Raw genomic sequence first — 7,029 nt, 5'->3', positions numbered from 1 at the left:
TGGACTTTCATTAGGATCTATTTTATTGACAGGATTTATCACTACTTTAGCTACTTTAGCAGCTTGGCCAATTACACGGAATTCGCGATTATTCTATTTCCTGATGCTCGCAATGTATAGTGGTCAAATAGGATTATTTTCTTCGCGAGACCTTTTACTTTTTTTTATCATGTGGGAGTTAGAATTAATTCCTGTTTACTTACTTTTATCCATGTGGGGGGGGAAGAGGCGTCTATATTCAGCTACAAAGTTTATTTTGTATACTGCAGGCGGTTCCATTTTTTTCTTAATCGGAGTTCTGGGTATGGGCTTATATGGTTCCAACGAACCAGGATTAGATTTGGAAAGATTAATTAATCAATCATACCCTGCAACCTTGGAAATACTTTTATATTTTGGCTTCCTTATTGCTTATGCTGTCAAATTGCCGATTATACCCCTACATACGTGGTTACCAGATACCCATGGGGAAGCACATTATAGTACATGTATGCTTTTAGCGGGAATATTATTAAAGATGGGAGCATATGGATTGATTCGGATCAACATGGAATTGTTACCTCATGCTCATTATCTATTTTCGCCCTGGTTAGTAATAATAGGAGCGATCCAAATAATCTATGCAGCTTCAACTTCTCTTGGTCAACGAAATTTCAAAAAAAGAATAGCTTATTCCTCTGTATCTCACATGGGTTTCATAATTATAGGAATTGGTTCCATAACCAACATTGGACTCAATGGAGCTATTTTACAAATATTATCCCATGGATTTATTGGTGCTACACTTTTTTTCTTGGCAGGAACCGCTTCTGATAGAATGCGTCTTGTTTATCTCGAAGAACTGGGGGGAATATCCATCCCAATGCCTAAAATTTTTACCATGTTTAGTAGCTTTTCAATGGCTTCTCTTGCCTTACCAGGAATGAGTGGTTTTGTCGCAGAATTAGTAGTATTTTTTGGACTAATTACTAGTCCAAAATTTCTGTTAATGCCAAAAACACTAATTACTTTTGTAATGGCAATTGGAATGATATTAACTCCTATTTATTTATTATCTATGTTACGCCAGATGTTCTATGGATACAAGCTATTTAATGTTCCAAACGCAAATTTTGTGGATTCTGGACCACGAGAACTCTTTATTTTAATCTGTATCTTTTTACCAGTAATAGGAATTGGTATTTATCCAGATTTTGTTCTCTCCCTATCCGTTGACAGGGTAGAGGCTCTCTTATCCAATTATTATCCTAAATAGGTTTGCTTTTTTTTACTCGTCTGCTCTATTAATGCAGAAATAAGTAAAAAAGTATAATTAGATCTATCTCGAATTTTTGAGAACCCTTTGAGAAGGCGTTCAAGGGGTTCTCAAATAAACATAAAAGTAAAAACCTTCATTTCATGAAGGTTTTATTTTATGTAATCATTTAGGTGTTAATGTAAACGAACCATAACTATGTAAGCCTATTCCTAATAGATTTATACCAAAATAACAAATCCAAATTATAAGAAATCCTATCGAAGCTATAAGTGCAGAATTCGTACCCTTCCAATTTGTATTTGTTCTACTATGTAAATAAATTGCGAATATGGTCCAAGTAATAAATGCCCAAGTTTCCTTAGGATCCCAATTCCAATAGGATCCCCAGGCCTCATTAGCCCATACTGCTCCACAAAGAATACCTACGGTTAAAAGGGTAAATCCTAGGCTAATGACACGATAACTCCAAGAATCCAAACGCTCCGTTAATTGATATTTGTAATAATTTGGAAATGAAGGGACAGAGGTTCTTTTTAAAGCACTTCTTTTTGCATAAAAATATTTAATATCACTAAAGAAAAATGTTTTATTTAAAACATTTTTTTTCTTTTTAGAAAAGAAATGGAAATTATTTCGAAATCTAATGATTAGAATAGCGGCAGATAATAAGGATCCGCACAAAAGAGTTGCATAGCTTAATAACATCATACTGACATGCATCATTAACCACTGAGATTGTAGAGCAGGTACTAGTATCGTGGATTGATGCATTTCAGTTAAAAGACCCGATGTGGCAAAGCCTTGCGTTAAAATAGTACTTGGCGTAGTTATTGTGCTTAAATCATTTTAGAGTTCTGTATTTTAGGAATGGTATGAAGAATATACAGGGCCCATGAAAGGAAGATCAATGACTCATATAAATTACTTAATGGAAAATGTCCCGAGGAAGCCCAACGAGAAACTAAGAATCCTGTTATAGAGAAAAAAGTAACTATCATTCCTTTTTCTGACGAATCACGTAATCCTCCAAGTTCACGAACTAATAAGGTTATAAAATGAATCGTAATCACAATTGAAATCGTTGAGAAAGAGATATGAGTTAGTATATGTTCTAAAGTTGCAAATAGCATAAGGGGAAGGTCCCATTACAAAATTGTAAATTTCGAATTGATTTCTAATCTATTGTATTCTTTTTCAAGAATGCCGCCACTCGGATTCGAACCGAGATGCTTGAGCACTGCTTCCTAAGAGCAGCGTGTCTACCAATTTCACCATGGCGGCTAACTTCAAATAATAGGTAACTTAAAAGAATAATAGCTATTATCTTGGGAATCGTCGATATTGGGAAAGTCCATAAAATTTAGGAACATTAGAGTTTTCATTAAAATAGACTTCGTTTGGTAGTATCGTTTCCATTTTTTTTTTACAATAAACTCTTGCTTTGCCCAATAGAAACACAAACACTGCTTGAAAGAGTTGGAATTTCTTTTTTCTAACTTGCAATTGTAGAACTAATTTTTTCTAATTAATTTCTCGTTTACATTTTGAAAATTCTTTCAATACAATGAAAAAAATCCAAAAGGGTTTCTATTTAATGATGAAATTAAAATGGATAAATGGAAAAGGCTTTTTGGATTTTTTAAAATTTCTAGAATGAAAGTCTTTATGCTCTTATTAATAAGATTTACTAACCTTATGATTTTGGAGAAGATAGGTGGAAGTTGTAAGTCCTATTGTAAGAATACTCCACTTTTCATAATTTTCATAATAGAATATGAGGATTCTATTATGAAAATTATGAAAAGTTCATTGATAGGAAAAGAATACTTAGCACACAGTATACCAAACAAAACTTTTTTTTCTTGTATATATAAGATAAGAGGGGTTTTTTGTTCTAAGAATATTGTACCGAGTAATTCGACACATAAAAGTACATTCAAAGAAGAATCAAAATTATTAAATAATTGGAATTCTTTTTTGATAAGTCAATTCATATTATTCCAAAATCTTATTATTTGTTTGTTGCCCAGAAAAACCTTTGGTTTTGGATGCTCATTACCGCTCGAAAATGATCTTGATTTTACTAAAGAATAAGATTGTACTATGGAAAAATAAGTCTTTTTCTTCCAAATATTTTTACGAATACGCTTTTTTGACATTGAAGTACGTTTTTTTGGAACTGCCATTCAAAAAGGAAATTACTTTTTTCTAGTTGTATGTGAAAGACATCTATTGCTGCAAATCAATCCTTCTTTCTTCTTTTTATTAGTATTTATACTTAGATACTGAAAGATACTTAAATTTTGAATTATTTTTTACTTCATTTTGTCTAATGCGGATAAGACAACAAGAATTTTTTAACATTTTTTCTTTATATATTTTATACTTGTTTTTTAATAATATAGAATATATAGAAAGGTTTCTCATTTAAATCTATTTATATCTATTTATATATCAAGTATACTCCATATATAGATATATGGTATGGAAGCCTATCCCCCATATAAGATAAGACGGGGGGATAAAAAGAAGGGAAAATGAAAATAGTTAATTAAGTTCAGAATGGTATTCCATAAAGGAAAGGAATTCCAATCAAAACAAAAAATACTGAGTCTCTTAAACAAGACATTCTAAAACTTAGGTAATTTATAGTCATTAGGATTTTAGTTCTATATGAAGTAAGGACTATTCGATAATTTCTTATAAACATAGGTTTTCATTGGAATTCACTCAATCAGTTAATTATGGAACAAGAGAGCTGTTTCATCTTTGTTTTAAAGAAATATAAAAATGAATTATGAATAGAAAGTAAAATGATTCCACTTTTTTTTTTTATTTTTATAAATATCTTTATTTAGTTAATAAAATAACTAGGTAACGAAGTTATTTTATTAACTTTTTTAATTTAACCAACTAAACCCATTCTTAATTTTTAATTATTTCAATGAGATAAATTTTGGAAAAATTAAGAATTTCAGTATTTTTTCTTATTCTTTTTATTTATTCTTTCAGAAAGAGATAAGAATTGGTTTGGTGAATCGGAAACAATTTTATAGAAAAATTGAAGTAAAAATTGAAGTAAAAATTGCAATTTCTTTTCTTATGGAACATACATATCAATATGCATGGGTAATCCCTCTTCTCCCACTTCCAGTTATTATGTCAATGGGATTTGGCCTTATTCTTATTCCTACAGCAACAAAAAATCTTCGTCGCATATGGGCTTTTCCTAGTGTTTTACTCTTAAGTATAGCTATGGTATTCTCAGTTCAACTGTCTATTCAACAAATAAATGGAAGTTCGATCTATCAATATCTATGGTCTTGGACCGTCAATAATGATTTTTCTTTAGAATTTGGATACTTGATTGACCCACTTACTTCTATTATGTTAATGCTAATTACTACTGTAGGAATCCTGGTTCTTATTTATAGTGATGGTTATATGTCTCACGATGAAGGATATTTGAGATTTTTTGTTTATATAAGTTTTTTCAATACTTCCATGTTGGGATTGGTTACTAGCTCCAATTTGATACAAATTTATTTTTTTTGGGAACTCGTGGGAATGTGTTCTTATTTATTGATAGGCTTTTGGTTTACACGACCAATCGCAGCGAGTGCTTGTCAAAAAGCTTTTGTAACTAATCGTGTAGGGGATTTTGGTCTATTATTAGGAATTTTAGGTTTTTTTTGGATAACAGGTAGTTTAGAGTTTAGGGATTTGTTCAAAATAGCTAATAACTGGATTCCTAATAATGGAATTAACTCTTTACTTACTACTTTGTGTGCTTTTTTATTATTCCTTGGTGCAGTTGCGAAATCCGCACAATTCCCTCTTCACGTATGGTTACCCGATGCTATGGAAGGGCCCACTCCTATTTCGGCTCTTATACACGCAGCAACTATGGTTGCTGCGGGAATTTTTCTTCTAGCTCGACTTCTTCCTCTTTTCATATCTTTACCTTTGATAATGAGTTTTATTTCTTTAGTAGGTACAATAACACTATTCTTAGGAGCTACTTTAGCTCTTGCTCAGAGAGATATTAAAAGAAGCTTAGCCTATTCTACAATGTCTCAATTGGGTTATATGATGTTAGCTCTAGGTATAGGTTCTTATCAAGCTGCTTTATTCCATTTGATCACTCATGCTTATTCAAAAGCTTTATTGTTCTTGGGATCCGGATCCGTTATTCATTCAATGGAACCTCTTGTTGGATATTCACCAGATAAAAGTCAAAATATGGTTCTTATGGGCGGTTTAAGAAAATACATTCCAATCACAAGAACTACTTTTTTATGGGGTACACTTTCTCTTTGTGGTATTCCACCTCTTGCTTGTTTCTGGTCCAAAGATGAAATCCTTAGTAATAGTTGGTTGTATTCGCCCTTTTTTGGAATAATAGCCTCCTTTACTGCAGGATTAACTGCCTTTTATATGTTTCGGATATATTTACTTACATTTGATGGGTATTTGCGTGTTCATTTTCAAAATTACAGTAGCACTAAAGAGAGTTCCTTGTATTCAATATCCTTATGGGGAAAAAGGATACCCAAAGGAGTGAATAGGGATTTCGTTTTATCAACAACGAAGAGTGGAGTTTCTTTTTTTTCACAAAATATACCAAAATTCAAGGTAATACAAGAAATAGGATAGGATCCTTTACTACGTCTTTTGGGGCTAAAAACACTTTTGCCTATCCGCATGAAACGGGAAATACTATGTTATTTCCTCTTCTTATATTACTACTTTTCACTTTGTTCATTGGATTCATAGGAATCTCTTTTGATAATGGAGGAATTGGTAATGGAATAGCAGAGTTAACCATATTATCAAAGTGGTTAACTCCCTCAATAAACTTTACCCAGGAAAGTTCTAATTCTTTTGTAAATTCATATGAATTTATTACTAATGCAATTTCTTCTGTAAGTCTAGCTATCTTTGGTTTATTCATAGCATATATCTTCTATGGATCCGCTTATTCTTTTTTTCAGAATTTGGATTTAATAAACTCTTTTTACAAAGGAAATCCTAAAAAAGAATTTTTAGATCAAGTAAAAAAAAATATATACAGTTGGTCATATAATCGTGGTTATATAGATATTTTCTATACTAGGGTCTTTACCCTCGGTATAAGAGGGTTAACCGAACTCACGGAGTTTTTTGATAAGGGTGTTATTGATGGAATTACCAATGGAGTGGGTCTTGCTAGTTTTTGTATAGGAGAGGAAATTAAATATGTAGGGGGAGGTCGAATCTCGTCTTATTTATTCTTTTTTTTATGTTATGTATCTGTGTTTTTATTCTTTTTTCTTTCTTAAGTTAAGGAATTTACAACTCCCTTTCTACAATCTCTCTATATCCTTGTTACATAAGGTAAGTATTGTATAATAGTTCGGTTTTCCGCGATTTTTTCCATTCCTCTGTGTAAATAGCCTAATATGGGTTCACAATCAATAACATCCTCACCATCGAGAGTAACGATCAGTCGAAGAACACCATGCATTGATGGGTGTTGAGGGCCCATATTGACTATCATGAGATCTTTTCTTGTAAGCGGTAGACTCATATCCTTTCTTCCTTAATTCATTATTCCATGAAAATGGATTATTCCATGAATTCCTCAAAGCGAGGCTCATCAAAATGAAAAATCTAAGACTACTATAAGACTACTAAAAAAATAATAAAACAAGAAAAAAATTTGAACGATTAAATTACTGCTCCCGAATATTCAACTGACCGATTAATTTCTTATAACGTACTCTATTTTT

General features: G+C 31.7%; 1 non-coding gene across 1 annotated transcript; it reads right to left on the bottom strand.

Annotated features, from left to right (window-relative positions):
- Nucleotides 1-2,459: 2,459 nt before the first annotated feature.
- Nucleotides 2,460-2,539, bottom strand: TRNAL-UAG (transfer RNA leucine (anticodon UAG)). Its single transcript has one exon. It is a non-coding gene; the product is annotated as a tRNA-Leu (tRNA).
- Nucleotides 2,540-7,029: the final 4,490 nt, after the last annotated feature.

This window comes from Aegilops tauschii, unplaced genomic scaffold (assembly GCF_002575655.3).
Source record: "Aegilops tauschii subsp. strangulata cultivar AL8/78 unplaced genomic scaffold, Aet v6.0 ptg001021l_obj, whole genome shotgun sequence".
NCBI lineage: Eukaryota > Viridiplantae > Streptophyta > Magnoliopsida > Poales > Poaceae > Aegilops > Aegilops tauschii.
This window is presented reverse-complemented; position numbering and strand designations above follow the sequence as displayed.